The 22,158-nt window shown below is 38.6% G+C and overlaps 1 long non-coding RNA gene across 1 annotated transcript; it reads right to left on the bottom strand.

Annotated features, from left to right (window-relative positions):
* Positions 1 to 86: 86 nt before the first annotated feature.
* On the bottom strand, positions 87 to 22,000 carry LOC309629835. The gene is made up of 2 exons (XR_014245256.1): positions 21,911 to 22,000; positions 87 to 21,590 (listed from the first exon to the last, which is right to left on the bottom strand). It is a non-coding gene; the product is annotated as an uncharacterized lncRNA (long non-coding RNA).
* Positions 22,001 to 22,158: the final 158 nt, after the last annotated feature.

Raw genomic sequence — 22,158 nt, 5'->3', positions numbered from 1 at the left:
TTTTGATTTGGAAATAGATGCTCAAGCCCCCAAAGTCAAACTTCTAGTGTCTTCTCTACAATTTGCAAATTAAGAAATGCAAAAATAAAAACTCTCATATTAACGTTGATATGTTTGCTTAGATGTCCTTTGAAATTTTTGTTTTGTATATTACCAATCTCATTCATTTTGTTCATGTCTGTCTTTAACAGCTACCACTGTCCAAAACAGTTTTTTTCCCCTTTCTTCCTCCCTTCCTTCCCCACTTCTTCCCTTCCTTCTTTCTTCTTGTCTTCTCTTCCCTCCCTCCTTCCCTCTTTTCCGCCTTCCCTCCTTCTTGTGTTACTCATCAGTTTCTAGGTAGTTTTTTTAATGTAGGGCAGCTTAGGTTAAGGGGCTTATATAACGCAGTGTATTATGCCAGGTGGGTATTTGGCACATCACGACCCTCACTATAGTTTAATGTACAAGTCAGAGAACATAAGCACAATATCAAGAGTTCTCTGACAACCAAAACCAACTCCTAGGGGTCAACTTTTTTTTTTTAAGATTTTTTTTTTTTTTTTGATGTGGACCATTTTTAAAGTCTTTATTGAATTTGTTCCAATATTGCTTCTGTTTTATGTTTTTTGGTCTTTTGCTGTGAGGCATGTGGGATCTTAGCTCCCAACCAGGGATCAAACCCGCACCCCCTGCACTGGAATGCGAAGTCTTAACCACTGGACTGCCAGGGATGTGCCGGGATCAACTTCTAATGTTATAGATTCGGGCGATGTCCCTCTTGCTGTCTTTATAGTACTTCTAAGCCACCTAAGCTATTGGTTAGTTTTCATGTAAACCTCTCATGTTGCAAAAGAGGAAGATGAAGAGGAGAAGGAGAATTATTTTAGGAATCCAAAAAGAAATTTTGTCAATTGCTACATAAAATTTGCTTGTAAGTACATAAAAGCACCACACTAACATTGGGAAGCATAAATAAAGATCAGAGATTCCTCATTTTTCTTTTAAATTACTTCTGCTCAATACACTGTGGTATCAAAAATATGTTTTCTTTCTTTCCTCCTCCTCTCTCTCTCTGCCCCCCCTCCTGAAGCTGTTATCAATCTGGGCAAATTAATATAATTTGGGCAAAATAGGATTTTCTTTTAAATGGTACAAACATTTTTCCTAATGAGGTTTTTAACCAAGTCAACCAGGCACAAACATGTTCTGTATTCTTCTGAAAGGAATATTATATATCTATGTAGTAGAAGATCACAATGTATAGTGAAAATTCAGTCAATGATTTGCATATTATAATATCAGATTTTTCTCTCTCTCTCAATATTGTGAATATATCTCATATAATTGACTGCTAATAGATACAATTCCTGATTATGGAACTTAATTAACTAGAGAAACCTGTTTACGTTGAGTATTGTTGGGTGCCTACTATCCACTGAATAAGCATAACTGACTACCTCTACAGTAGGTATAAGGTATTCCTTCAAGTTATTCAAAGATGAAGAGACTAAATCCTTGCCATCATGGAATTTTGTGGAAGTAAGGATTAGAATTTAAAAATATAAAAAAGCTCAGGATTTGGGCCGAGCTATCCAGGAAAGAGAAATTGGCATGTATACAAGTGTCTCTTCAGAATAAGTTATGGTAAAAGTATGAACAAACAGCTATGAAAATATGGAGTAGCCTGGATAAGCTTGATGGAGAACATGGGCCCTGAAGAGTGGGTAGGACTGTGATAGACAGATATGAGACCATATTCTAGGTGGAGGGGAAAGGTAGAGAAGCAAGATTGTACAGGTGCCATAGAAAATTATTTAATGGATTTAAAATAAAGTTTCTAGAATAACACAAAATGAGGCTGAATATTATCTGTTTTAATGGGCCATTCTATACTTTATTCATTCAGTAAATACGGTCATCATAAGTGCCATGAAAACATTTTACTAGTAATAAAAACATTTAAAGAGAGTTAAAATTTAGTGATGAGGATTAAGTGTGAGAAATCTAGCACTTCTCATACTAGCTTATTCCTGGATCTGGGTGTCTCTGTGTTCCTCAGTATCCTCATTTGGATGTCTATTTCTCATATGTGTGAAATAACACTTCAATTATTAAATTGAGGACTTGTATGGAAAAATCAATCATTCTTTTTCAAAGATATTTCATGGGTCACTTCTTAGGTGCCACTTGCTCTCAGAGGTCCATTATAAAGTTACAAATAAACACTGCATCTTAAAATGTATTGTTTTTAAGTGAATGAATCTTCAGCTCAAGAGAGGAAAAAAATCATTTTTTTAAATTCTGCCATTCAGAAGTTCTACATTCATGCTTATGCAAGTGAATGAAAGTTTAGAAATACATTTAAATATGTTTAAAAGGCTACAGAGATATCTTGCAATCAGGAAGTGTCAGCCAATTGTATGAACAACCTCAAAATCTTTGATGAAAAGATATTAAATGCAAAGAAGCAGGGAATAAAGACACACTGAATACATTCTAGCAACATCATACTCATCCTGTAATAATCAAAATAGTAAACTAATACAAATGTTTTTGGTGATGTAATGCACAAGAATCCAGGAATGGATTGTTTGTTATAAGTGTCAATCTTCCTAATTAGAAATCCAGGCCCAAGAAATATTTTACAGGGGAAATGTAAACACCAAATTAGAATAAAATATGAGGCAAATACTGTGGATGGATATGAGTTTGTGAGGGTAAAAGAAACAATATCTGTGGCTGGTTAATCAAGTTGGATAAAACACTGGTTAATTGTCCAGAATCATATATTTAATTTCAATTTAATTTTGTCCTGCTACATAGCCTCAAATTATAGCCCTGCTCTAACAGAAGCCTTTCACATATAAGCTCCTTTCAGTCAGTAAACAAAACTTTTTGAGTTTTGAGGAGACAAAGCGCTATGTAGGTGCTGTTGAAAGAAAAAGCTGTTGCAATTAAGAGGAAAAGGTGTCATACGCCCTGCCCTCAAAGTTACAAGCAATATTCATGTTTAAGGCCCCACCCAAAGTAAATTATTGACATTGCTTTTAATACCCACTTAAGGACCACTTGTTTGTAAAGCTTTTCCTTTATAATTACTGCAGCTCTATATCATATGTCCCAGTACTCTACTTCTAAACTTGACTATGGCATAGTAAACAATACAAAAGTTTATAGAAGTGAAAGTGATGTGTAGAATAAAAAGTGGAAGTGCCCTTTGTCACTTCTCCAAAAGTGTGTATCTTCCAGATCTCAGATAGAAAGATGGATGGATGATGGATGGATGGGTGGATGGATTGATGAGTGGATGGATTGAAAGATAGGCAGATAGATGATAGGGAGTTGATAGATTGATAGATAGATAGGCAGAAAGGCAGACAGATGATAGGTAATAGTGAAGAACATAGACTCTGGATCTAGACAGTCAAGGGTTGGGTCCCAGCTCTACTACTCACCGCATGTATCATCTCATCTGAGTTTTCTCATCTATAAAAGTGAGGATGACAACAGTACAATCGCATTGGGTTATTGTAAGGATTGAGTTTATATGTGAACAGCTGAGAGCAGTGCTTGGCACACAGCAAGCATTTTATATAGGTTAACTACTCATCATTATGACCACATATATACTGACTTTTTTTTAAACAAATGAGATTTTATTATGTGTTTTTCTCACTTCATAATATGTCAGGGAAAACATTCTTATAACATAGATCGATCTGTTTCACTCTTCGTAACTGCTGCCTAATATCCCACAGTAGGGTTGGATCAAAATTTCTTTAACCATTCTCCTATTGATGGTTATTTAGGTTGTTTCCAGGAGTTTGTGCTTCAAAGCCACTACTAATATCTTGTCCTTGAGTATAAAACAAGGGATGCAGAAGGGGCAGGCATATAAGGTATCCCCATTTTATAAATGATCAAAATGAGGCTCAGAGAAGTTTAGCAAACTGCCTAAGGTCAAATAGCTAATAAGTAACAGAGTTCAGAGGAGAACTAGTTTAACACAGTTTCACATTGTCCTACCTCAAAATTTCCCATTTGATTTAGAAGAGCTTCACAAACATAGTGGTCCTTATGTCACAATAAGACATTTCTGCTTTCTGAAATAAGCACCAGGCAACTACAAGTTACTGTGCTGACAAAGTGGGCATGAGCAGGAGATATAAGGGAATATGCTAAAAGACTGAATAAAATAGTAAACCTGGCCATGTCCTAAGTACTAAAGGTAATATTAAATTTATGGCACTAATCTTAAAGGCTTAAATGGTTTGAAATCAGGATAAATAAAATATGGTGGTGGGAGGGAGAGTAGAGAGGATGACTTGCTATTTGGCGATTTGGAAGAATATTATTGGGCTGGCCAAAAAGTTCGCTCGGGTTTTTCTGTGGGATCTTATGGAAAACCCGAACGAATGTTTTGGCCAACCCAGTATTTGAAAAACTGCCACATTTAATTCTAGTCTTCCCAGATGGTACACCCTTGATTAACTCTGATCTGGCATTATTATGACTGATACCTATACCCCCCCATACCCAAACTCTGTAACGTATCACACTCTATTAAATAATATTAAGATAATCAAACCTTCATTAACTACAAGTACATGTAAAAGCCAATTAAATTGACTTTAAATTATTGTGATCTTAGAACATATAGTCCATTTATAATACAATGAAGCCTTAGCCAAGTATAGTCCTCTCTCAGACAAGAGACTATTGTACAATGACTTCAAAGTGTACAGGGCTCATTGTGGAAATACCCTTCTTATAACCCACATTTCTAATTCCAGCAGTATTTAACTTTAGAATTTTATTCTCAGCTAGGTCATTCAATGTCTTTAGGATTGGGGGAATGACTTCTCCAAGTTGAAGTTTTTTCCTATATAAAACAGGGTTAGTGTGTTTATTTTGTTGGGAAATAGGTGAATTCATTTTGTTGATGTTTATCTGAAAGTTTGAGAAAGCCTCAGAGAGGCCAATTGTGATCTTTTACTGCAATGGGAGCAATGCCAAAATTTAGAAATGCGAAGGACATAGTGTGACTTATAGTAGAGAATGGGGAAATAAATGAAGCACCATGGCCTTTTCCAGATATATTTCTTAGACAGCACGATGTCAGTTTATCAGTCTGTTATTTACCTTCTGCCTCTGTTTCTGAATCGTGATAATGTGTAAGAAGCTTACAAAAATACTTATCAAAATCAGTAGGGTACAATGCAACAATTTAACTCCTAATGACAGCCACCTCTAACTATGAATGACATATAATAAATTATGTTTGAACTGGATTTTCAGCTGCAGATCCTTATTCTGCCACCCAGACAGCCCTATAAAGTTGCACTTGTGGCCTTAATCCCACTTGGATGTGTGCCTTACTGCCTCTACTTTCCATCATTCTGGTGCTTTAGTCTTCTTGAATAAGTGAACAATCTTTGTTTCTGTACCTTATTAGGCCAAAGACCATAACAGCTAGTGATGGCATCGGCAGGCCCTGCGGGCAGGGTTCTCTGCAGACCCAGCCAACCTCCAACAAACCCCTTTTTATACTCCTGTTTCTAGGAAGAATTATGATGGCGGTGCCCTGCTGTTGATCAGTCAAATCTGTGGTAGGCCTAGAGATAAGTCCTGTAAGTGTGGTGTACTGTAAAACAGCGGCTCCCATTCATTAGTAGCTTGTGTGTAATAAACCACCAAAAAAGGGGGGTGGATTGGGGAGGCAGCTGCAGTGTGCAAGAGCAAACAACGCATCTCATTCTTGGGAACCAAAACTTTGTAATTTGCTACTGGGCAACCTGCTCTCGCTGACATTCTTTCTGATAACGTAGTAGTGCCCTATCTGTATTTATAGCTTGACTACTAACCCAAGAGATTCTATTTGGTAACTACGTATACATGTTATAACACACTGTTATTAAGGAAGAGATGAAAAATACTATCAAATTGCTTCTGGCAAACAAAATGACTGGATTCAAGGGACATTTTCCTCTACCAGCTGATAACCTGAAAGACATTTATATTAGCCATTGTTTCACAGTACTAGTTTTAGAAGGATGATATTTCAAAAGATACCAGCTGAAACACACAGAAGGAATATTCCCTGGGAATGAGTTATGTTTCTTTAGTAATATATTTTTTAGAGACAGAAGTGTTCATCGAATAGAAAGGTATTTGGGGGGTGCTTGTCTTTTTAAAGTTAAAAAAATCAATAACAGTGTAAACTAAATTTTATTTTTTGGTTAACTGTCTAAAAACAGTGTTTTGCAACAGTACTACAAATGACTCATCTGCCTAAACCAAAATATAAGAGGCAGTTTAATTGTGAAAGGACGACAATATACCTGTTGGGGAAGAAAAGGGAAAAAACTCTCAATAAGCCCTTTTAATTCAGGATGGGTTAACCTAATGAAAGGGAGACATACTTGAATTTGCTCACGACTACTTAATGAGAAGACGAAAAAATGCTGCAGTTTCTGTAATAAACTCTTTCATTTTACATCCAAAGCAGGTGCATGGCATTGTGATATCAACACTGTACTAGTTCCTCATCAGCCCCCCACTGCTCTTCCAAATAGGAATGGAAGACTGTACATTCTAGGCATTTTTTTCTTTAACACTCCGAACTCAGGGTCAGGAGAGTGGCTATGGCAGAGTGGAAGGCATGCCAGTTGTTTTGGAATTCTTGCAGGTGTTTAAAAAGCAAAGATTCTTTTCAGAGGCACATCTGCATTTGTCATATGCCATTTGTGCTAAAGCCTGTGGTGTTTTTGTTTGCTGGTTTGACAGATTGACATGTAATGGCCAGGACCGTTGGGCGGCTGCTCCCAACAAAGTCATTCTGATAGCTAGAGTTCTCTAGAAATCAACTCGCCCGAATTACCCATGATTTTTCTCCGCCCTTCAAAGGAAAATGCCTTGTTCTAATGTTCTTTTGGCTTTTTATTTGCTTTCACAATTCTTTTTCCTTTTTTTTTTTTTTTTGGTTTCATTGTTTTAAATTCTAAATTGAGATGAAATAGGGATTTTGATGGGATAATAACATCTACAAAGAGTTTTCAAAACCAACCAGTCGTTAACATTTACTTAGAAGTGGTTAAAGAGATTTGTGGAGTTTAAATAAATATTGGGATATAATAAATTATAAAAATTAAGAGAACATATCTGTGTCAGTGATGGATAAGGGAACTTAATAGAGGCAAAAACGGCAACTTTTGAACTTTTTAACATTTTTAAACACTAAAATAAAACTACTTTTGAAAACTTCTTTCCTTTTACATATTAGTGAACAATATACCTGAATTTATATGTAAGCATGTGTCTTATCAACCATGTTACCACGAAGCCAAGTAAATATGTGTGAAAGCAAACTTTAGTATGGTGTCTTTTGTTGACAAAGTTAAATCAGATATCCTTATTAATATTCTCCATACATAGGTAGTGTCTCACGGAATTAAGAGTTCAAAGCTCATGCTTCAAGTATTAACTTTATTGTTGATGTAAGTTTCTGAATTCATTAAACTGTGGTAGGCCTTCATCCTGTCACCCTATTTGGAAAATATAAGCTAACAAAGGAATACCAAGTGTTAATCAAGCGAATGCAAAATGTCATAAACATGTTCATAACACCCCTTTACATTTACTCCATTGACCTAAACATTTCCTGGACATACATCTTCCCTTACCTACATAATACCACTTTACTGGAAAGGACCATTCCTTTTGACAAAGCATCTCAATTTGGGTGTCTTATTTGTCAGTTTACTCTCAGCTCCACAGGTCTATCTGCATAATCAAGTTTCCATGGAGCCCTGCACTGGAGAAAGAGGAAAGGCAAAACAAAACAAAATTAGAACTGGCGAAGGGAAACTAGAAACAGCACATTGCCATGGTTTGGGTGAGAAATTATTAAAAACCAAAAGCCACTGGCTAAACTATAAAATGGAAGAATGGCAGTTGTTTTTCCTCTTATATTAACAAGCTAAGCTCTAGATATTTGAAAAGTTTTAATTACATTAATTTAATTTATTAATTTTTTTTTTTAACTTTCTGAAATAAGGATTTCTTTCCTGTTACCTCAGTAGGGACCTGGGCTAAAGGAAGTAGGAATTAAATAAACTCTGGTCTCTACTGTTTGCAGTTAGGTTGCCAGATGTGGAGAATAAAAAGTAGGACAATCAGTTAAATTTGAATTTTAGATGAACAACAAATATATTTTTTAGTATAATATTGCATGGGACATACTTATACTAAAAATATTTGTTGTTCATCTGATATTAAAATTTAACTGGGTGTCCTGTTTTTCATCTGGCAATCGTATTTGTAGCAGAGCTTGATTAATGACAAATTCATGGTCAGAAATTTCATGGTTTGAAGGGCTTAGAGTTTTGTTTTGTTTTTTTTAAAATAGGTTTTATTTTTCTGGGGTTCCTAATTTCCTTAAGACTTTCTGTCACCTTTTTAGAGTAATGGGATGAATGATAATAGCTATTTTGATTGGGTACTTGCCCAAATACAACCAGGTGCTTTCCATTTATTATCTTATTTAATCCTCACAGCAACCTGAAGAGGCAGATGATGTTATGCCCATTTTACAGATGAGAAAACCGAGGCCCAGAGACATTAAATCATTTTTCTTGAGTTAGACAACTACTACGCGGGAGAACTAGGATTGAAAACCACGTTTGTCAGAGTCCGGAGTCGGGACTTCTCCTTTTAGCTGCACTAGCTTATTAAATGTGAACATTCATTAAAGTCACAAATGATGTAATCAGTTAATTTCAACTCACGTTAAACACTGTCGCATTGCTAGTCATCTGTGTGTGTGTATTTGCCTTCTCTTTCCTGCTAATCTCAAGGGCAGTGTCAGTGTCTCATACTTCTTAACATCTTCCCTTAGACAAGCAGTCATATAATTTTATAATGTCACATTAAAAGAAAGTCATATTATTTAAGATAATCAGAAGTTTGTCTTTTGTTCGAACCAAGTATGTTTTCATTATTATATAAAATTTAGAGCATATTTTCCCATTAGCTTTCACCTAGTACATACTCTCTGACTCAATTTGCCCATCTTTGGTATATTCTGTGTTGTTGCACTTCCAAAGCTTTACTTGCCGTACAAACTACTCACAAACCTAAAAAAAAAAACCCCAAAACCAAAAAACAGCATTTTCCTTGCTAAAATACCAAAATAGAAACAATTATTGCTTCAATAACTTAGTTGGGTCAGGGCCATAAAGTATTGAATTTTAGGCTCTTGTCTCCCTGGAAATACTTCAACCCCTGGTTTACCTTTGCCTGTGGTGCCCTGTATGATGTAAATACTATTATACAATGACACCCCTCCCCCAGTCCTTTTATGGTTCTTTGATATTACTTAGAAGGTGATTACATAGCTTCATTTATCTCTTTGAATGCACAGGTTTCATGGTCATTAAAATAATCACAGACTCATCAGTTCTCCCCATGCTTAAATAAGATCAATACAAATCAGAACAAGAGGCTTCAACTCCTCCATTTACCAAGATTTCTCTTTTCCTTCTCCTTTCTTTCATTCGCCCTCTTCCCTCTGCTTCTCTAATCCCTTCCCTTCTTTCCCACCTTCAAACACAGCGTATAGAAGAATACAATGATTTTTTTAATAGTTCTTTCTGCAACGAGTCAGAACAATTATTCAGTTGTTATCCAAGACATAGTGAAGTGTTGCCTTTATACAACTGGTCAGAGGCAGCTGTAGCAATTTTGGTGTTTGCTAGACAAAAACAAACCCTGCTGGCCTGGCCTTAAAAACCAGTTCAGCAATGAAATGGTTAATAGGATGAGTAAAGGCTATTTTTAAGTCTGGCTCCCCTCTCTGATACACTCTTGAAAATTCACCCTGTACTGCAGAAATCCTAAATTGCAGTGCCCTGCACCCCACTGAAACTCTTCAGTCTGCTGTAAGTAAGCCTCAGCATGGGCAAGATTGGGGGTGAACAGTTGGAGGAGGGGCTCAAGCCCTGGGCCTTTGTAATGGAGGGGCGCAACACTGAGATCCTGCCGAGAAGGAACACAGAAACCCTCAAGGCCTAGAGAAATAGACCCAGACAAAAGCCCCGTTACATGGTTGCAAATCACCCCACTGCTGTTATTTTATTTACTGTGGTCTGCAGGAGGATTGTTTTCTCTTTGCAAAATTTTTAAGCTTCATGGGCTTTTCTCCTCCACAACAGCGGTCACTTATACCACAGTGCCACATAGAGACAGCCTTCACCTTCAGCTTTCTTAAGGAAAGGCGGAAAAAAAAAATCTTGCGTAGTCAGGATGCAGTATTTCCAATCTTCCAGTTCTTTTCCAGGGATAAAAGATTGAAGTGCGTGTATTTAAAATATTGACTTACATTGGTTCTATTGGCGTGGTTTTGTTCCACGTTTTTCTGGCTTCATTTAATTTTTTTGAAGATGACACCTACATTCAAGCTTTTGGACATAAATTTATTTAGATGTGGGAAGGAAAGAAAAGGCAACACAATTTTGTATTGAATCAATCAGAGATATATAAATGAATAAACATTTCTTCCCCAGTAAAATAATTTTTTTATTCAGTTTCAAAATTGATAGAAATGTCATCCTATCCCAACGGCAAGACATATGCTATGAGTTTGAGGGTTTTTGTCCGAGGGTTAGGAGAGGATGAAGGCTGACAGAAACGGTTATTTTAAAATCTAAAGAGAAAGAACTGTCTGTGAGGGCAAGTCCCTTTTGTACAAGGTTCTTCGGGTATTTGTAAAAAGGGGTTCTTGCCTCATTGCAGAGGGAGGGAGAGAGGTCTGGGGAGGTAAAAGCAGCTTACTTCTCTGTATAGAAATACACGGTAAACATTTCTCTACAGTTGAGTCAGAGCTGCGAGCTATGCCTTAGGGTAGCTGAGGAGAAGTGAGAGTCTCCTCACAGTAACCAGAGCAGCAGAAGGCTCTTCTGCTTAGGCGGCTTGTAGTGTCACGCCTAGGAAGCTGAGAGGGGAACTTGCAATAAGTGTGCTCAATTTAAGAAAAATAAAAAAGTGAAATTTTCCTATGACAAATCCACGGAGGTATTTACAAGGTGTTTGAGCAGGTAATTAGCACCCAAACCAGGTTTCAGGAAATAGTTCTGGTCACCTCAAATGAAGAATATATAATGAGCTGAAGAGCTTGATTTTCAATGGATGATTTACCCAGGACAATAGCCCAAACAGAACCGGGTAAAGGGTTTACAAATGGTAACTTGAGAAGCAGTGGGCTTCCTTCCCAGGAGCTTAATTCTGTCCCCTTCTCCTACCCTGTCCCTTCTCTTCAAACTCTCTCCTCTCTTCTTCCATCAATTTCACAAAATACACGCCTAACATAACTTTTCATGAAAAGTCGAACACGGTCCTTAAAAAAAAAATTCTGTCAAAGAAACATAGGGAGGGTGCAAAAAATACAGAGTAAATTTGCCTGTTGGCATCTAGACCTAACTAGTTCTGGGTTATTTCAGGCTGGAACTTTTTTTGCTTACTTGCGGAGGCTCATTGTGGAGTCTTTCCTTATCAGAGTTTCTTGCACTGGATAACAAGCAGTGCTGAAAAGATTATCCATTCTTTTCAAAGCCTATTCCAGAAGACTGACAACACGGAGAACCGAAGATGACTATATAAAAAATAGTCCAACATTTCTTGACTGACAACGTTACGTGATTTTGTTGATTTAAGAAAGCCTCCTTACCCATAGGCACTATGGTTTGCTCTGCTGCGAGCATTAATATTTCTAGAAAAATAATATCCTCTGCCATAGTAACTCTGGTAGCAAAATGAATCATAGTAGTTAACTTTCACCTACTGTAGCCTCTTTGCATATTGAAAGATGAATTTTACTTTATTATAATCTAAAATGTTTACGTGATTCTTACTTTGCTCATTTATGGTTAAAGTCCTTCCCATTCCCTATTGCTTTGGGTATACATTTAAAGCTTAGAGAAGGTAACTTAGCCATTCTTTTATAGACAAGGAAATAGGTTCAGAAAGTTCAAACTACTGACCAAGGTCACCCAGTGTCAGAGCTTGGACCAAAACTAAGATCTCCTAATTCCTAATTTTGACTGTTTTTCCCAGGGCTTTAGACCATCTTCCTATGTGGTTAATAATCTACGAACACTGCCTAAGAATACCAATTTCTACTGAGGCATGCTCTTTGTCATTAAGTGCTCCAGCAAACTGTTAATTAAGATTGTTTTGAGCTGTTTACCAATTTAGGTGATGTCAGATACTTCTCTTGGATTCTGTTAGCCTCTTGGGAATGGCAGAAAATTCTGTTGATTCTGTTGCCTGTGGTTTGACCATCTGTTCTAAATCATGATTGTGGCTGCCATTTGGAAATCCATAATCTGACACTGTTACTAGATTGTACATTTAAAATGCATTAAGCTCTTTGTGGGTCACAGGTCCTTCATAAGCTCTCCTTAATTTTATAGGACATCCACAGAGAATGCTAAATTTTGGAGCTGAAGTGTGTTGACTGATAGAGCAAAGCAGAACCTTTGTTCTCTTTCCCAGCATTGTGGAAGCTGTTTTGTTAAAGAGGTCTGAGATAGAAGATAAAACACCGGGACTTCCCTGGTGGCACAGTGGTTAAGAATCTGCCTGCCAATGCAGGGGACATGGGTTCGAGCCCTCGTCCGGGAAGATCCCACGTGCCGCGGAGCAGCTAAGTCCATGCGCCACAACTACTGAGCCTGTGCTCTAGAGCCCGAGAGCCACAACTATTGAGCCCATGTGCCACAACTACTGAAGTCGCACGCCTAGAGCCCATGATCCATAACAAGAGAGGCCCGTGCACTGCAACGAAGAGTAGCCCCCGCTCACAGCAACTAGAGAAAGCCTGCACACAGCAGTGAAGACCCAAAGCAGCCAAAATTAATTAAATAAATAGATTTATTAAAAAAAGAAAAAAAAAAAGAAGATAAGACACTGGAAGGTGCATCTGATGACCAAGCACAAAACAATCAGGAAGTTCGGCAGTAGGGATGAAGTCCTAGGTATTTCTGGTTATCTTTAAAAAGTCCTCCTGCAAGGCACACTAGGTGCTCACCCAGAAAATGATCAACACTCCTCAGTGTGTATAGGACTACAGAAGACTTTCAAGAGGTATTGTCTTAAGATAAATGTTTACTTAAAAAAAATTAATTTGGATGCCACCCTTTGCACTTTCCAGAGATAATTCTTAGTACCTTAATGTCCCTAATATCTTTTGTCATTCAGGCTATTATAACCCTAAAGGTTAAAATTTTTTCTGAAATAATGAGTTAAGACACAAAAACCACATAGAACAGTGCCTGCTCCATAGTAAGGGCTCTGTAAATGTTTGCCATTATTATTCATGTGTTGATGTATCCTCTACTGACTGCCTGTTTCAGTCAGCGGCAATACACTGAAGTTGAGGGTCATGGGTCCTGCACTCAAGGATTTTATAGTCCCATGAAGGAAACAGATGGGTAAATTGGTCATAACAGAGATACCTGTGGAAGTATGCAGAGATGTTGTAGGGACAGTTAGGCGGGGCAAACAGACTTCCTGGGCCCCACCCATCCAGGTGGCCCAGAAATCTGTATTTTCAAAAAGTTCCTCAGGCAATTCCAAAGTAGCCCTGGAGGGTTTGCCTAATCTAAATTAGGCTGGAGGAAAATTCTGGGAAAGCCTTTCTAGAGGAGCTGATATTAGAACCGGCAACAGGAAGAATGAAGGATATCCTTGGCTGAAGGAAAATTGCTCAAAGAAAGATATGAAAGAGCCTCTGCTGTTTGGAGACCTGCTGGTTCTATGGGTTTGGTTGGAGTGAAGGCCTTGCAGAAAAGGATATACAGGTAGGATGACCATATATATCATTACTCAGACCAGGACACTTCTGAGAGTGAAACAAGGTGTTATGAATCATTATATGGGGAACAGGAGATGATGCTTAAGGAACAGCAAGAGCTCTGAAGAGATTCTGAGGGTCCTTCAGAGTGGAGCTGTTTTAAGTATTGCCCAGGGCAATGGCAGCCATTGAAGAAGAGGGCAGACTGATGACAAGATCAGGTTTACATTTTGAAGTTTTCCCAGCTCTCTTGACCTTGGAACATTATTCTAAGTGAAATGTGTCAATGTTTAAAGAACAATATCACGTTCATTCATTCATCATTTATTAAACACCTAAGACTAACCATTTACTCCTCTAGGTACTGGGGAAGCAGAGTGAATGAGGTCCCTGTCTTTACGGAGCTCACTTTCTAGCAGAAGAGATAGACAACAATTAAATAAATATGCAATATAATTTCAGGTATTGGTAAGTGTTGAGGAAAAATGCAATCAAGATAAGGGGTTAGGGGCTTGAAGAGTGACTAGTAGGTGGGAAGATGTTATTTTATTTTATTATTATTTATTTAGCATCTTTATTGGAGAATAATTGCTTTACAATGTTCTGTTAGTTTCTGCTGTACAAAACAGTGAATCAGCTATACGTATACATATATCTCCACAAGGTGGTATTTTAATAAACTCTGATAGAGATAGCTTCCTTGAAGGAGCGGCATTGAATGCAGTGAGAGAGTGATCATCTGAGGTTCAAATGAGGAAACAGGAAATGCAAAGGCCCCGAGGTAGGAACAAGCTTGGTGACTTGGAGGAACAGAAAGGAGAACCTCAAACTGCTTTTGGATCAGGCCACTCCCAACTCCATCCCGTGGCCTGCAGGGCTTCACATGATCTGGCCTTTACCTATCTATCCTTCCTCCTATCTGAGTTTTACAGTTTGGGAGGGAGCTGTGGTCTGCAAGTGGAGTGTCCTCAAGGAGGGTGAGGGAATCCTAGCACACCAGATTTCCTTAACTGTACTCTCCTAACTCTGTTACTCTGACAGCACTTTTTCAAGAGAAAGAACTCTAACACTACAATCTACTGGCAGAGTGCTTTACAAATGCCCTTTATTTAAGCCTTGTACCAGCGCTATGAGATTGGCAGTACTGTCGCCATTTTGCAGGTGAAGAAACTGACTCAGAGAGGTGAAAGAACTTTTCCATGGTTATATTGTATTAAGAGGTGATTTCAGGTCTTTTCTCCACAAAATGTCTTTCAATGCCTTGGAGCCATAAGTCATATTAAATAGGGTATGCCAACAGTGTATTCCAGTTAAAAGTCAGTTCCTGACAGAACCTCCAAGGCACAATTTGTGGAATAGCACTTTCTTTTTTTTCCATGAGGAAATCTCAAAGACTAGGATATAAACCTTGTATATAGTGGAGTACAAAAACAAAACAAAACAAAAACCCACAATAAAGAAGAAAGCCAGGACTCTAATTCTGATGCTGCAACTAATTAACTCTGTGACCTTGGTATGCCCCTTAGTCCACCTGAGTCAAGTTTCCCAATCTGTAAAATGGGTGTAATAATTTAACTCTAGCTCAGGTACATGTGAAAGTGCTTTGAAAAGGAAAATGATATACACATAAAAGAAATGATTAAATTCCCAGAAATTTATTATAAATATATATATTTGGCTATTAACAAAATGCCCTAGTAAATGATGGCTTCAATTTCTGAGGTTTGGAATATTAAAACACACACATACACACACACAACTACTGGAATGGTAAATAACTGTAAACTCTCTGTTAGCTAAATGGTAGCTAACACCCTTGAAGGGTGAATGGTATTTTCACCCTTCAGTATTTTTCATCCATGAACTTTAAAGACTATATTGAGAGGAGAAGAAGCTGTTTAGGCTACTGCCAAGTAAGATGAACTGTGGGGTGCTTTCTTTTTAGGCACTAGAAAAAGAACAATTATTTCTGGAAACTAAAAAAGAGACAGAGAAGGAAAGGAAGGAAGACTGCAGGGCAGGTAAGAAAGAGAAATTTCTATTTATGCCTGGCCATTTGGCCTTCTGTGGAGTGACAGTTTAATTAGCTGGTTGTGACCAATTGTGGTCTAGCCGTGCTATAGTTGGGGGTAGGCATGGAATAGAAGAACCCAACTCCTTAACATCCTTAATCCTAAGGAGCTGCCTATTGAGGCCTGCCTAGCCTGCCTAACAGAGAAGTCTTTAGCTTCTCTAGGCACTTGGCCTCCTGGGTTGAACTTGGTATTGGCCATCACGATCGTTCCTGCAGTCCAGGGAGGAAGGCTGGCTGAGAGTCCAAAAAGTTCATTTAGGAAGTGTGGTTGCAGAGCTGGTGTGGAAAGATCAGTTAACCTAGGGGGTGGCTGTAGCCTTTCAAAACAGGGTCAGTATGGTGTAACCTCTTCTCTAACTTTTCCAGTCACAGTTTTAAACTTTTCTATGGTTTCCTTCCCCAGAAAAAGTGTGTTACTGAAAGAAAGGAAAGGAAAATCAAAGTCTTCAAACATGTCCCTGTCAACAGTAATCTTTTAGAACTGAAAAGGAAAGGTTCTACCTTGGAGAGTTTAAATGGAAAGGAAAGAATCTCACTATAATACTACTATTCAGAAGATTGAGCAAGAACTTAATTATTGCAACATTTTTCTTCTTCAAAATTTCCCCTTCTACTTTAAGATCCCAAATATCTCTTGTGTTTTCAGATAAGGATTAAAGATCTTTCCCCCTGGGACCTAGGGTGGAGGGGGCAGCTGATGATGTAACCAAGAGCATGGGCTCTGAAATCCCATCACCTAGTTTGAATTCTATCTTCTCCCTCCTCCCTCTGTGACCATGGGGAGGTTACTGATTCTCCTTGAAACTTAGTATCCCCATCTAGGACATGAGACTATTCATGCCTGTCTATTAATTGGGATTTAATAAGATTTCAGTGAGAAAAAAGATGCAAAATCATTAAGATCTCACACTTCGTGAGTTAGTAAGTGTTAATTCCTTTTCCCTCTCTTCCTTATTTGGCAAAGCACCCACAAATTTTAGTAAATCTTTCTAAAGGGCAATCAGTAGGAAAGTATTTTGATCTGAGATTTGCATGGCTAATCTTTGAAGTTTCCCAAATTTTAGGGTCAAATGCAACAGGCAGAAATTTTGTTTTGTTTTTTAAATTAATTAATTAATTAATTTTTATTTTTTGGCTGCGTTGGGTCTTCGTTGCTATGCGCAGGCTTTCTCTAGTTGTGGCGAGTGGGGGCTCCCCTTCATTCCAGTGCACGGGCTTCTCATTGCGGTGGTTTCTCTTGTCGAGGAGCACGGGCTCTAGGCATGCGGGCTTCAGTAGTTGCAGCACGTGGGCTCAGTAGTTGTGGCACACGGGCTTGGTTGCTCCATGGCATGTGCGATCTTCCTGGACCAGGGCTCGAACCCATGTCCCCTGCATTGGCAGGCGGATTCTTAACCACTGCGCCACCAGGGAAGTCCCAGAAGTTTTGAATAATAATTCATTAGGCTGCAAATCCCTTAGCATTTGGGAATACTTCTTTCACATTTTTATCTAAGGCTATTCATTCAATATTTATTATGTGCTAAGAACTGGTTTTAAGTGATTTATATTTATTCTTTCACTTAATTATCACACACCCTGAAATAAAGGGTTTCTATTTCCATTTTAGAGGAGAAAACTAAGGTTCAAACTCTTTAAACACTGTACAGCCTCCTTGGAACCTGATGCAAAGTAGACACTCAGTAACTAATTGATGGTCGAGTTAATAAATTGGCCTGTTACACTTGTAGAGCGCTTTCAACTTACACATCCTGTTCACATACTGGACCTTGTTTTATCTTTTTTTTTCAGGCAATCAAATCATTCTTCCCTTCTCTTCTGAATTGGGAGGGACCTTATTGCTTTTAGATACAACTTAAGTGTCTTAAAATATTAATGGCTTTGAACTGAGGAAGAAGGGTTTTCTAGTTCATTCGTTCGGATTGGTAAAGACTTCCAAAGGGAGGAGGGAGAAATTGGCAGGAGCATGCCCAATTCTAAATAGCCCAAATCTGCAGCTTACTATGTTCTGTTCCTTGCTAAGAGTGGAAAGCCAAATGACAAGACAAAAGATGAAAGTCAGTTTTGATGTTCAAGTCTGCTTTGGTGTCCTTGTAATCTTGTCATAGATCATTTATATTAACTTAACATAATTACTTTAATAGTGATGCGTATTATAAATAGACTAATCATCCTGAATGTAAACTGTAGAAATTAAACAAATTAAGTGTTTAGCTCAAAGATTTTTTTTTTTTTCTTCTCTTCTTCTTCCTCTCCTTCTGTGTCTCTTCCTGAACACAGGCAGCCAGAGATTCAGGCCCCCAGATTTCTCTCTGCAGAGTGTACTTTACCTTTTGGATGGGACTTTAAAGACTTTAAACAGCTTGAGACTTATAGTTTGCCACAGGAGCATGTAGCAAATTCCTGTTTCTACTTTTTGAACCAGGAGCTGGAGTATAAGAGCCCCGCGCAGGAAGTCGCAGGTGGTGGGAAAGGGGAAACAAGGTCATTTTCAACCATGTACATTGAGGTTGTACCTTTAAAGTCAATTCTAAATTTAATTGAAAGCCGAGGGCAGAGAAGCCAAGATCGGAGCAACGTGGTGATTTATTCTGAAGCCTGTAAGAAGTCATGCAGCTGAATGTGGGATGAGCTGGAGCTTTAATAAAAATGGCACTGGGGAAGTCAGCGGGAAGAGGCACAAGAATGGAACTGGGTTAGATGAAGGATCTCCAGGCCTAAAAGGGAGCAGGGGTCTGAGAGAGCAGTGTTTGCCCAAACTCTGCTGTTTTTACCATGATGGATGCGCGTAAGTAATCCGCATCAAAAGGAAAAACCAGGATCAGACAGAAGCCACCAAGACTCTTTAGACAGTGAATTTTGCATGAAATCATTAAGGTGTCCAAATTGCAGAAAGGCTATGGAATGAATGGCAATGAGAACTCATCTAATATTATTTCTAGCTGAAATTTAGCTGAAGAAAAATGACATGTACCTTTATTAAAACACTACGGGACTTGACAACAAAGCTCCCACACATTTCTATGGGTGTTATTGTCTACAAAATTATATTGAACCATTGCTACAGAAAATCCATAACATGTTCTCAGAATCGAATCTTCTCCGTTGACAAATGGTTAAGGAACAAAAACAAACAACAACAACAACAAAAAAAACAAAAACCAAAATGCAAACAAAAAAAAAACCCCAAACTTGTTAGCAGATGTTATATTAGAAAGAGAACTGGACTAGAAATCGTACTTCCTGTGTCCTAGGCTCTCTGATCTGAGGGAGGGGCTGTTTGTTCCTCCAGTGGTAGGGACTATGTGATCTATACCCTTGACTCTAATTTTTATAGACTCTTTTCTTTAGATCAGCTTCACATCTTATTCAGCATCAGTATTATTATTCATTTTAATCTTACTAAAATCATAGTACATGTTCACTGCAGAAAACGCAGAAAATGCAAAAAAGAATCATGAAGAAAATAAACATCACTTGTAATCTCACCGTCCAGAGATAACCACTGTTAACATTTTGGTCAATATCACTCTGATTAAGATAACATTCAAAGGAAGGTTTTACCTCAGAGAACCAGGCACTGCTTCCTGTTGAGGAATGATTGTCACAATCAGAATTTGGATGTGGTAGTGGTGGCTCTTTTAAAAGTCTTTTGAAGAATGCTCGCTAACTTTGAGTAAGTAAGTCTTTTGCTCATTTCTATCTCTTCTTTCTAGCTCCCTGGTTCGTGATATGGAGATCTGTGCCATCTCAGAGGAAACTACGTGCAAGGCTCTGTCTGGATTCTGTGAAGCATGAGCTTGTGGACACCAAGTTTCAAAATTTCCTAGAGGAGCTTTTGTTTTTTTTTAAATTAAAAAAAATTTTTTTGGCTGCCCGGCGTGGCATTCGGGATCTTAGTTCCCTGACCAGGGATCAAACCCATGCCCCCTACATTAGAAGCACAGCCAGGGAAGTCCGCTAGTGGAGGGGTCCCCAACTCCTGTTAGGACCTGGGCTGCACAGCAGGAGGTGAGCGGCAGGTGAGCGAGCGAAGCTTCACCTGCCGCTCCCCATCGCTCCGCATGGCTCGCATTACCGCCTGAACCAGCACACCACCCCACCCCTCCCACCGTCCGTGGAAAAATTGTCTTCCATGAAACCGGTCCCTGGTGCCAAAAAGGTTAGGGACCACTGCCCCAGAGGGGCTGGAATATTTATTTTTGTGTGTGTGCTTTTTTGTAATATTTGGATAAGGACTACACAGCAATAACAGAAACCTAAAAATAATTAGTATGTTGGGGTACTGAAATTATGAACAACTTTCTTCCAATTATTTCCCTTATTCTTGTTGTAATATTTGTGCAACTAATGAAAATAATAAGGAAAAAAGGTGACAATGGGGAGGGGCGGATGAAGAAGAGGGAGTGGGCAAGAGCCAACTCTTTAGAAACAAGCAGTTCTGTAGGTGGCAGACTTTCAGCTTTCGAGTTCGAAAAACTCACAGTAAAAATGCTTTTGCATTTAAGTTTACTAGGTTAGAAAGTTAAGAGGCCTGTGTTCCAATCCCTTGGCTACCTGCTGCTTAGTTTCCCTGAGCTTTAATCTCCTCATCCATAAATGGGATCATAATACTGCTCTTACCTACTTTATTTTGCAAAGATGTAAAAGGAAAGTTTAAATGAAGTAATTATGTGAAAACAATGTTATTTAAAGATTCTGAGACATTGTGTATTGTAATTATATTTGACAATTAGAATTACTTTGATTAGCCATAGAATTTCCAAGTTTCTAAGGTATTATTCTCATGATAATGTTGGTTCTGTTATAGCTGATGGTGTTTAATTTCTTTCTTTCTCTAGTCAGGGTAAAGCCATGCAAATGTAGGCATGAATTTGGAATCAGATATTATGTGTGTGTGGGACGCCTTGAACAAGTAACTTAGGCTCACTGAGCATCAGTTTCCTGTTCTGTAAAATGGGGATAGTAAGACCTACCTTTCAGGGCTGCTAAAAAATCAGGAATAATGTATGTAAAGCACCAAACATTGAGTTGGGCACACAGTAAGTACCCAATCTACGGTGGCTGTTACTATTACAACAGGATCAATTTTAAAAATATTCTCCTTCAGCTCCACTCTCACAGATGATATATAGAAATACAAGGACATGTTGCTTAGAAGTTCCTGATACACAGTTGTTCCAGTCCTGGGGAAAACTTTCTAACTCTGGAGTCTAGGAGCAAAGCCAATACCTTAGTCTTCTGAGGGATTCTGTTTGCTGGTGATTCTGTCCTGAAAAAGCACTTAAACATAGTCAAGACAAGTTTATCAGCAGCATGGGACTTGACTATAAACCATCAGCCTAGAGATAGACTAAAGAAAGTCAAGAGCGTGTGCCAGCTCGTATCAGGAGAAATATACACATAGTCAAAAGATTTCTGTCAGCATGTTATGCTTCCGGTTGTTTATTCAAAAACATATCTTGGACACTAATCATGCGTTATCCAGACCTGGGCCAGCTCTGGGGATGCAAAGCTGAGGGGCATTGTTCACTGTGGTTATTTTCAGTTTCAACTTTCAGGTTGGGAATTAGAGAGACATGGGTTTGAATCCCCGTTTAGCAGCTTAAATGACCACTGCTTACCAGCTGAGTGACGTTGTGCTAGCTGATCAATCTCGCTGAACATCAGTTTTTACACTGGTAACTTGGATAAAAACAGTGTCTGGGGCTTCCCTGGTGGCGCAGTGGTTGAGAATCTGCCTGCCAATGCAGGGGACACGGGTTCGAGCCCTGGTCTGGGAAGATCCCACATGCCACGGAGCAACTAGGCCCGTGAGCCACAATTGCTGAGCCTGTGCATCTGGAGCCTATGCTCCGCAACAAGAGAGGCCGCGATAGTGAGAGGCCCGCGCACCACGATGAAGAGTGGCCCCCGCTTGCCGCAATTAGAGAAAGCCCTCGCACAGAAACGAAGACCCAACACAGCCAAAAATAAATAAATTAATTAATTAAAAAAAAAAAAACAACAAAAAAAAACAAAGTGTCTGTTTTGTTGACAAAAGAATGAACTGAGAACATGAATTAAAGGGCCTGGGCCAGGAACCTATTAGGTCCTCAGAAAATGATGATAGTGGTTGTTGTTAGTAATGATGAGATGCAGGCTTCATCTCTGAGGCATGCTCATCATAGCAGCAGGGAAAATGTCTATGAATAAAGTCCTGAATAAAAGTATGCGCTCACAGCGCTTCAGTATTAGGAAGGTATGAGCGCTG

The sequence above is a fragment of the Balaenoptera borealis genome (assembly GCF_965194805.1).
Source record: "Balaenoptera borealis genome assembly, chromosome: 5".
Classification (NCBI taxonomy): Eukaryota; Metazoa; Chordata; class Mammalia; order Artiodactyla; family Balaenopteridae; genus Balaenoptera; species Balaenoptera borealis.
The sequence above is the reverse complement of the archived record's forward strand: the minus strand, read 5'-3'. Positions and strand labels throughout refer to the sequence as shown.